The sequence below is a fragment of the Tetrao urogallus genome (assembly GCF_951394365.1).
Source record: "Tetrao urogallus genome assembly, chromosome: Z".
NCBI lineage: Eukaryota > Metazoa > Chordata > Aves > Galliformes > Phasianidae > Tetrao > Tetrao urogallus.
Genome location: NC_136816.1, coordinates 15,111,078 through 15,122,368, shown reverse-complemented (window position 1 = coordinate 15,122,368; position 11,291 = coordinate 15,111,078).

Sequence of the window (11,291 nt, the reverse complement as noted above, 5' to 3'; positions counted from 1 at the left end):
TGCTCTGCTGTGCACACTGAAAGAAATATCTGCTCAATGAGGGTTTGGTAATATACTTCCCATAGTGAAGCAGAAGTGCAGCAAGGCTTTTGTAACTTCTGTTTAAGATCCTGTATGAAATCTTCACCTCTGCTACTGGGATCTGATAATATAACTCAGATACATCTGATTTTAGAAATCAATAACATATACAGAAGATAAGGAGGAGGGCTAGTTGACCTCATGAGCCTTTCAGTCCTGGATGTAAATCTCTCCTCCTCCACCACCTTCCTGTGATCAATATCTTGATCCTGTGATCACCACCTCATTGTGATCACTACCTTGCGGACCACCCAAAAACCTGGATCTGAGCTATTGGTCCTAAGTAGAAAAGGATAGGAACTGTTCTTTGTGGATAGGTTACTTACAGGGCTAATGACCAGACCTTCTAAAGAGTTTATTTGCTAGTATTGTTCTGACCATCAGTGCCAAAATAACATCAACATTTTAATGCGAATCATAGAATCATAGGATCACCAAAGTTGGAAAAGACCTTCAAGATTAACCAGTCCAAACATCCACCTACCACCACCATTTCCCCACTAAACCATGTCCCTCAGTGCAGCATCTAAATGATTCTTGAAATCCTCCAGGGACGGTGACACCACCACCTCCCTGGGCAGCCCATTCCAACACCTGACCACTCGGAGAAGAAATTTTTCCAAACATCCAACCTGAACAATTCTTTGAATAGAAAAGGGGCAGCTCTTTTTGTTCTTCCTTTCAGGAAAGGGCAGAATATAGGACGTTCAGAGGTGACACATCACTCTTTACAGGTTGCGTGAAGCTTTATGATTTGAAAATACAACAGCTTTGCTCCATGAATAGAATCACAGAATCATGGAATCACTCAGGTTGGAAAAGACCTTAAAGATCATGGAGTCCAACCACAACCTAACCATACTACCCTGACTCTAACAACCCTCCGCTAAATCATGTCCCCGAGCACCACATCCAATCAGCTCTTAAACACATACAGGGATGGTGACTAAACAACCTCCCTGGGCAGTCTATTCCAATGCTTAATAACCCTTTCTGTAAAGAAGTTTTTCCTGTTTTTTCCAGATATCCAACCTAAACTTATCCTAGTACAACTTGAGGCCATTTCCCCTCGTCCTGTCAGCTGTCACCAGTGAGAAGAGACCAACACCGCTCTCACTGCAATCACCTTTCAAGTATTTGAAGAGAGCAATAAGGTTTCCCCTTTTTCCCAGACTGAACAGCCCCAGTTCTTTCAGTCTCTTCTTGTAGGGATATTCTCCAAGCCCTTCAAAGCTTTGTTGCTCTTCTTTGGACCTGCTCCAGCACCTCCATGTCCTTTCTGTACTGAGGTGCCCAAAACTGAGCACAGTACTCGAGGTGTGGCCTCATCAGTGCCGAGTACAGGGGCAGGATGACTTCCTTAGTCCTGCTCACCACACCATTCCTGATACAAGCCAGGATGCCTTTGGCCTTCTTGGCCACCTGGGCACACTGCTGGCTCATATTCAGCCGGCTGTCCATCAGTCCACCAAAGTCCTTTTCCATCAGGCAGCTTTCCAGCAACTCCTCCCCAAGGCTGTAGGGTTGCCTGGGGTTGTTGTGACCAAAATGCAGGACCCGACACTTGGCCCTATTGAAACTCATACAGTTAAGCCCATCAATCCAGTCTATCCAGGTCCGTCTGCAGTGCCTTTCTCCCCTCAGGCAGATGAACTCTCCCTCCCAACTCTCTTACTGAGAGGTCACTCAATCCCCTCACCAAGGATGTATGCATATTTTGATTTTCCTTACTGAGAACCACGCACTTTGGCAGCTGGAATTCTTGTTTTCACAGGAACACTGTTTTGCATCTCAGTGGTACTGTGCTGCCAGCTTTTGTCACCCTCACCCCTGGCTGCCACCACCCAAAATGGATTCCCACCCTCTTCCCCAACAGCAGCAATGGATGGAACAGAACCTCACTTGGGTCCTGCACTTTGGGCACAACAACCCCGTGCAGCGTTATAGGCTTGGGGATGAGTGACCGGAGGAATGTGGAGAAGGACCTGGGGGTGTTGGTTGATGCTCAGCTGAACATGAGCCAGCAGTGTGCCCAGGTGGCCAAGAGGGCCAATGGCATCCTGGCCTGCATTAGAAATAGTGTGGCCAGCAGGAGCACGGAGGTGATCATCCCCCTGTACTCAGCACTGGTGAGGCCACACCTTGAGTACCGTGTTCAGTTTTGGGCCCCTCTCTACAGAAAAGATGTTGCGGTCCTAGAGCGTGTCCAGAGAAGGGCAATGAAACTGGTGAGGAATCTGGAGCACAGGACTTATGAGGAGCGGCTGAGGGAGCTGGGATTGTTCAGTCTGGAGAAGAGGAGGCTCAGGGGAGACCTTATTGCTCTCTATAACTACCTGAAGGGAGGCTGTGGTGAAGAGGGATTTGGCCTCTTCTCCCAGGCAACGAGCAGGACATGGGGTAATGGCCGCAAGTTGTATCAGGGGAGGTTTAGATTACACATAAGGAAGAACTTTTTCTCTCAGAGTGTGGTCAGGCACTGGAATGGCTGCCCAGGGAGGTGGTGGAGTCACCATTCCTGGCAGTGTTCAAGAGGCGTCTGGATGACGTGCTGCGTGATGTGGTTTAGTGCTTGTGGTGGCAATGGTGATGAGGAGACGGTTGGTCTAGATGATCTTATAGGTCGTTTCCAACCTTGTGATTCTATGATTCTACGATTCTCACATGTCTGATATGCCCTGGCTGTTTGTGCTGTGGAGCTGGCATCCATGCAAGTGGGCACACAGTTTGCATTGGCATGTGCTGCTGTCCCAGAGCAGAGGCTATCCCAGAGTATCCTGAAATTGTTCTCTTCCTGTAGTCAGGGACAAGACTCACCTTGTCCTCAAATGTGTCATAGAGGACTCTGTCTCCCTCCAGTGACTGTTGAGTGCCTACAACCTGAATATCGTGATTGAAAGTTGGTGCTTTGAACAACCCCATGGGTTGGGGAACCAGAGGGAACACAAGATCATCTCAACTGACTTCTTATGCCTTGTGGACACACCTTTTCACATGAAACGCTACACTGGGCATAATAACTTCATAAAATGCATTCTGGAGGCATGACAGGTAGAGTCAGGTGAAGTGCATGGTTTTGCATTTCATTCATCTGTGCTTAGAAATGCATTGATTCACACATATTAACTACAAATCTAGGATACACTATATGAAGCTTGATAACCATTCCTGCTTCTATTTTGATCCAAGCTGACATCATCAGTAAATATTACCAGTAGTGACTTCATAGTTGATTCCAGAGAGTTAATAAAATACTGCAAAGAAAATTTTCAATTGGCTGGGGGAGAATAATGTCAGTAATACATTTGTTTGCTAGTTTTTCCAGTAACAAATATTTCTTGAGATTTACCAATTGACCAGTTCTTAATCCATAGTAATAATATGTGCTTTAATGATAGTCTGGTGTCTTCAGTCAGATGGCCATGCACTGCTAAATAGGAAAAACACCATGCAGTTATGCCTAACAGCCAACTCAGCTTTCTCATAGAAAATGATATCATGTTTGTTTGAATTAAACTATTTTTCATAAAACCATCAATTGGCACTGATTACATTGCCATTCTTCAACTGCTTATTGATTAATTGTGTACCATAGCTCATTATGCTGACAAAGACTTATGTTAAGCTCAACATCTGATTAGTTCTGAGTATTATCACATAGTAAGTATATGTATGTACATACATGTAGAACTATACAGAAAGTAGAGAAATTCAAATTGTTCTTGATGGTTTGCTTAAGAACCGGGAAAGTCAAGTGCAGTGAGGTGCAGATTTTCAGAGATCAAAGTCGTCATTCATAAAACCTCAGTATGTAGGTGAAAAAATAATCCCAATAACTTGAATTGTGAACTGCATGCTTGATGTATTTTCAAATTTATGTATAGATAGATAGATAGATATGTATCAGTGAATTTCTTGCCACTCTTCTGCTGATAACAGCTGGTGTCATGCTTTTTCTGAGGCTGAAAAGACCAGAAAGTCTGCGTAGAAAATCAGATATACTTCACAACAAAGGATTGGTTTGTAATCACAGGAACCAAGATACTGTCCCAGAAGATCACTCATTTCAAAATGCATCATGAATGCAATTTTTGTGTGTGTGAGTCTGAAGGCAAAGGAGACAATAAATACAGTCCCAAATGCATAGCGCACAAGCAAAGATATTCAAAATTGCCTATGTTGTTCAATAAATAACTAATGAAATGTGTCAACACTTCAGATTTTGCACACGCCTGAAGAATAAGCAACATACATTGCAAAAGAAGGAACACATTACCCATTTTTTCCCTAAGGGCTCTTGCACAATAGTACTATCAAAGAAGTCCTTAGTCTACACAAATTGACAGTAAAACTGAGATAATAGAAGATGCGTTCAGTGAAGTTCAATCTTTACAACTGATCTTCTGGGACATAAAATTTGGATTTTGAAGAGATTTTCTATAAAGCAGGAAAGTTTTCCTTAGGAAGATTTCAGATACAATGTCCACACACTTTTACTGTTCAACGTATCCAGTTATCATCCGGGCTTATTGTTTGGCGATCACAAGCACACACATCAGTGTACATTTAATCTTCTAGGACTAAAGGCTGAGTTACAGTTAGTATGAATTAAGGACATCTTGTGTTTTATGTTGTTAAAAATGTCACATGTCCTGAATGTCACAGTACTGGGGGCTCATCAAGTTGCATATAGCTGCAATTAAGTGTTAAATAAAGGCCTCTGAGCCAGAAAAGAAAGAAAGTGAAGCATCCTCAGAGAAGACCCAGTGTTCAAGGTATATCCAAGCTGTACATAACAGAGCTCACAGGCTCAAAGGGAAATGGTTTCAAACTGCAAGGGTCGTTATTTAGATTGGATATAAGAAAGAAGTGTTTCACAGTAAGGATGGTGAGGCACTGGAATAGGGAGATGGCGAATGCCCCATCCTTGGAGACATTCAAGGCCAGGCTGCACAGGGCTCTAGCAATCTAATCAAGCTAATCAACAGGTATCCCTGTTCATGGCAAGAGAGTTGGACCAGATGGCCTTTACAGGGCTTTTCCAACTTTAATGATTCCATGAATCCGTGATTCTATGCTATCATAACCTAGCAGTAGTGAATGTAAGACTCAACATCTGGACAATTAACAGGGTTGTTGTTTAATGGTTACAGTGTGGTGGGAGTAGAAAAAAAGCTGCCGTTGTCACAAGTGCAATATGATGGAGAAGGAAAGAGTTCACCAAGGTGTGCCAATAGCCAGTCCCAATCTAAGAGCCCAACACGGCATACCATATGAGAATGCAAAGTGCAAAGGGATGTCAGGAGGATACATTTTAAGATACTGAGGCCATTCCATAAAAAAAAAAAAACATGCATGGAGAAAATGCCAGATTGCATGTGTGCTTGGGGTTGTGTTTCTTTCATTATTATTATTTTGCCAAATAAATAGCAAAAAACAACCTATTTAAATCAGCTCTGCCTTCCCATACTGCTTCTTGCCTTTTACAGTAATTCATCAATTTCTTCTTAGTAAAATACTGCTAATAATAATATAATGCTTATTTGACTAGTTGGTACCTCTCCATTTCTGAGCAACAACTGCAAATAGGGTTTTAGATTTAGTTGTTTTTTTATTCAGTTGTACTATTTTCCTCCAATTGCAAAAGTTGATTCAGTCTTGGCAGCAATGAAGGAGGCAAGTGGTGGCCTTTGGAAAATTGAAAACAGTTTTTTTGCTGTTTTAAAAGCTTTTAAAAGAAGGAAATTACATTTTCTGAGGACAGTTGCCTGTTCAATTAATATCTTCAGGAAATATGACAGGTATTGTTTTATCTGATGCAGCATGCAGATGATACAGATGATACGTGTAACAGTTGCAGGAATACACAACTGATACTGCAGAGAGTTTCAGTTGGTGGCTCTTAGCTGTATCAAGTACTGGGGAGCAGCAGAGATAGTCCAATTTCTTTACTTCTAGTTCTGTTATAAATGTCTTTATTTTCCACTTAAGCTTATTCCATACGCAAGAACACCCACAGCTGAAATAAGATGTTGCAATCTGTTGGGTAGAGTCTTGGTTTCATATCAAACATCATCCTAGGAGAGCAAGTGAGTGCTCTTCTACTTGAAAAAATATAACTAAAAAATTATTGCAGCCATGGAACGGTGCATAGTTCTCCTGAAACGGATGTTTCATATTGAATATTCTCTCCTGCTTTGGGAAATTTGGTGGAAGTCTTGTAGTTGGTTTTGCCCTTAAGCCAAGAGGCCTTCTGCAGTCAAGCAACAGTGACACCGCAAGTTCCTCCATAGGTCAGGAAGTGGAGCTTTTCAGATGCTGTAAAAGTCGTAGTACTGAATATATGTAGGACAGCAAATTTTAATGTGCTTTGATTTTACACTGTAATCCTAAAACAGAAAAGGCATGATAACAAAATTGTTCAGAATTTCTAGAAGTTAAATAATTCAAAACACATAGGGGAAAAAAAAAAAAAAAAAAAAAAAAAAAAAAACGAAAGAAAAAAAAAAAAAGGAATCATAAACTTAACCTTGGTATTTCATTTCTGCTCCCTTGTAATGTGTTCCTGTATTTGCTTAATTACATAAAAACCTCAGTGATGTCACTGTTGCATGCTATGCTACAGTGATTTGAGCTAACAAGTGAATGCCCTACTGCTTCCCTCAGTTTGCTTTACAAGGAGATTGTAATTATAGGATCATAGAATATCCTAAGTTGGAAGGGACTTATCATGATCATAGATTTCTTTGAGGAACCTGGGGATGCTCAAGCCTGGATGCAGGAAGGAGGCACCAAACCTTACTGCAGTATTTAAAACTGGAGGTTGGCTGCTACCCTTCTGAACACTTCGGGAAGGGAAAGCTGTAAGTTTCTTCCATTGCTTTTATCTCCATTTTAAAAAATGTGTAACACAGAGAATGGGTTTGATTTCTTTTTACAGAATCACAGAATCACAGAAAGGCCAGGGTTGGAAGGGACCTCAAGGATCATGAATCTCCAACCCCCCTGCCACATGCAGGGTCACCAAACTCCCCATTTGATACTAGACCAGGCTGCCCAGGGCCCCATCCAATCTGGCCTTGAACACCTCCAGGGACGGGGCATCCACAACCTTTCTGGGCAGCCTGTTCCAGCACCTCACCACTCAGTCTATAAAGGACTTCTCCCTGACATCCAACCTAAATCTTCTCTCCCTCAACTTAAAACCATTTCCACCATTTAATGAACTGTTTACTAATTAGCAAAATTATTCAGTGGTTTGTGAGAAGTCTAACTAACTGTTGTATTTAGCAGCTGTAAACATGAAATCATGAATGAATACACTTGTGTCATGGGGATTGCCAGGATTTAGCGCTTTCTTTTCATTGTTACTGACTTCTGGGTTTCAGCTCCCTCCCTTTGGGAAGAGCACCACAAGCAAAGCGAGCGGCGGGCGGTGCGGGCTGCCCTGTGACAGCGCCCCAGGGGGCGGTGGCTCAGCGCTGTGCGTCCCGCGGCCGGAGAGGAGCGGTATTCCCGGCTACACCTCTCCTAAATCGCCCCTCCCCCCAGCTGCTGGTTTGCCCGTCCTCTTCCACACTTCGCCGCCGTTTATCTAAAATTTCGGTCAGCGCTTACAAAGCGGAGTGTCTCCGTGTGTCAGCATTTTAGGTCCACTCTGATTATTTTTCTATTATTATTTTTTTTTTCCTCCCCGTAGAGACCAAGGCGCGGCCACCTGCTGTCTCCCCTGAATAGACCCTTTTAACAACGACTTTTGTCGCAGTTTCCACCTTTGCCCTCCAACGCGGGCGCAGCTCCGCGGGCGCGGAGCCGCCAGGGGGCAGCAGCGCCCCGCGCACCCCCGCCCGTCCCGCGCACCGCGGTGTTTCGATTTAAAGCAGGGACGGGAGGCTGGAGGGGGGCAGGAACCCTAGCTATGTGGGAATTAAATTCGGCGTTAAGCGGGCTCTGTGCATCTTAGGGTTTTTAAGGCTCCTGGAGGGCTTCTTCTCTTCGTTGGTATTCTGTAGGTCTTGTGCATCTGGAAAGGGAAACGAACACGAAGGCATGGAGTCTATTGGAAAGTATTGCTGCCGTGTGTACACCGCCCGGGGGAAGAGATCCCCTTTGAACGCGCCTGGAAAATGCCATCAGCCCCTGCCCACAAAAGGAAAAAGAGAGAAAGAGGAAGAAAAAATAAAGAAGGGATGCAGGAAGAGGAAGAAGAAGAGGAAAAGGAAGGAGAAAATATGAAAAAAGTAAAAAGAAAGTAAGAAAAAAAGAAGAAAATGAAAAAAGAAAAAAAGAAAAGAGAAAGAGAAAAGAGAACGAGGGGAAAAAAAAGGAAAGGAAAAGAAAATGAAAAAAAAAAAAGAAAGAAAACAAGAGAAACAGGAAAAGAAAAAGAAACAGGAAAAGGAGGAGAAAGAGAAGGAGAACAACGTAATTTATGGAGTTTCTGTAACTGTTTTCTTCCTTTGAGCTAAATGGGGACGGAGCCTCTCTCGCACCCTGCCCTCACCTTCCCGGCCGGACAACGCCGCTCCGTCGCGGAGCTGCTCGGGCTCAGCACTCTCCCCCACCTTTCTCGCTTCCGTGGAGGTGACGTCCTCCCTCCGCTCGCTCTCCCCGCGCTCCGGTCCGGGCTCTGCAAAGCGAAGCGGCGCTTGCGCGGTGCCGCGGAACCATCTGGGTTGGGGTTCGGCGCCGGTGAGAGCAGATCAGCAGCGGGGGGTTCAAACATGAGTGGTCAAGGCACGCCCAGACGTTCTCCGTTTGCCGCTTTGTGAAACATTTTTACAGCAACCCTGCGGTCAGACTTTGTACGAAGCAGCCCTAATCGGAGCAGCCAACTTCCCAATCGCTTTGAGGCTGCTCTCAGCCATCCCCAGGAGAAGTGCCCCTCACTCAGCGAGCATGAGCTGCGGGGCTGACAGCTCACATTACTCCAGTAACTATGAAAAAGGACGGGACAAGGGGAGGGGAAGAGAGAATACCCAAACCTCGACCTCCCGTCCCATCCTTCTCTGCCTTCTCTGCAGTCCCACGGCTCGGGGCAGTCCCGTGCACCGCTTTTGCGGAGCAAAGATGGGATCGAAGGGCCGCGGGGCTATCTCTGCGAACACTTACAAATTTACCGCTGGAATGGGGAAGCAGGATTATAAATTGTCGGGATTTTGGCTCGATGTTCCTTATGGGCCCCTCCCAGCTCGGGATGTTCTGTGATTAAACCTGGGGTTCAGCAACTTTAAGTTCAACAGGTTTTATTCCCTCCTCTCTTAACTTTTCCGAGAAAGTGGGGCAGCTTCCCTTCCTCTATCACACGTATATGTGAATTTAACAAGAGTTGTGGCGCGGGGCTGCGCCTCCAAACGAACGGCTGCGCACCTGCCGAGTGAGCTGCGGGACCACCTTCTGCTCCTGCGGAATCATTTTCGCTGGTTTCAACGGCTTCAGAACCAATCGGGTGATGTCTCCAAACTTGACAGACCACTTTGTCTCTCCTCCCTCCTCCCTGAGTTCCAGAGTTCGTCAGCGGCTCCTCACCACTTCGGAGAGATCTTCGTTAGATCGCGAAGTCGGAAACTATGCAGTCCTACACTTAAAATAATAACAGTAATGGTAGTAGTAATAATAAAAATAATTAAAAAAAAAAAAAAAAAAAAAAAAAAAGCATGCTGACGTTGCAGTACCTTCAGAAACTCCTTTGAAGAAGCAGCAGCCCGGTTTGGGGCGCGTGCAGAACACGCGGGCAGCAGACGGAGGATGGTACGAACGAGAATGCGAGTGCCCGTGGGCAATGCCAGTGCGTATGGGCGGTGGAGGGAATAAGGGGTAATGCGGATTTCAGAGAGTCTCTGCTTCACATCACAGCAGAGACATGCAAAGACCTGATCTCAACCGCTTGTTTTCAACTGAAAGGAAATCGGTCCTTTTAATCTCTTCCTTCCTTTTCCTTCCTTCCTTCTCCTTCCTTCCTTTTCCTTCCTTCCTTCTCCTTCCTTCTCCTTCCTTCCTTCCTTCCTTCCTTCCTTCCTGCCTTCCTGCCTTCCTGCCTTCCTGCCTTCCTGCCTTCCTGCCTTCCTGCCTTCCTTCCTTCCTTCCTGCCTTCCTTCCTTCCTGCCTTCCATTTTTCTTTCTTTCTCTCTCTCTTTTTTAAGTAATTCTGAAGCCAAACATTTCGACCCACGTCAGAACAGAAACTATATTAATGGGTAGTTTTTACTCTGTTGATTTAAGGAATAACTTTCAAGTCTCTCTGACTTGGCAGTCTGTATTTATTACATCAGTCGTTTCATGTAACAGCAGCATTTAGGAATGAATAACCAATTTAGGAATGAGGACAACTACTGAAAACAGAACCCGGTGTTTACCATATGTTTGTTTTATTTATCTTAAAGCTCTGGAATATGTTTTAGTGCAACCTCTTTTTAAATATAATTTCATTTTTCCTTGGTGATTTTATTTCGATGCCACTGACACATCCTTTCCCTCTGCTATTTTTTGTCGTAGGACACAAAACTACATATCAGCACCCTAAAACCCGCTGTCCCCGCTCGGTGCTGTTTTCCCACGCAGCCTGCAAAGTCCAGCGGAAGAAGCGCACTGAACTGCGCGGGTGTGCTGGATGGCACTCGCGGTGCGCTGCCACCGTCGCTATGGAGGCACTGGACTCCGTGCTCTGCCATCCCCAGGAGGAGGCTGGGACCGGTGCGCCCATTGCAAACTCCCAGTCCGCACCGACTTCGGAGGAACCACGAGGGGCTCTCTTCGCCCACTCGCGGCGTGGAGACCCCTCTCTCTCCTCCTTCCTCGTGCCCCAGCCTCTTGGCGGCTCTTCCACCTTTCGACAAGAAGGGAGGGGGCGGTAGGGGTGAGGGATCCACGTCTCATCTCGGCGTGGGGCAGCACAGCAGCCGCCCCTCCCTTCCCTCCCCCCTCTCACCCTGTCCTCTCCGCTGGTCGAGGAGCACAGCGATGAAAAAGTCACTGCAGGTGAGCATCTCCCCGGTACCGACGCGTTCCCTCCCGCTCCCGCCGCGCGGTGCCGCAGAAGGAGTGAAGAGGCGGTGAGTTGCGGGTGAAGGCGCGGAGCCGTTCCCGCATCCCACGGGCCCTCCCGTTATCCCGCACCACTTTGTATGGGAGGGACGTGCGGAAACTTTTCGTCCCCGAAAGGAAGGTCTGTCCGTCTGACTGTCTGTGCTTCTGTCCAAACACACGTCCTG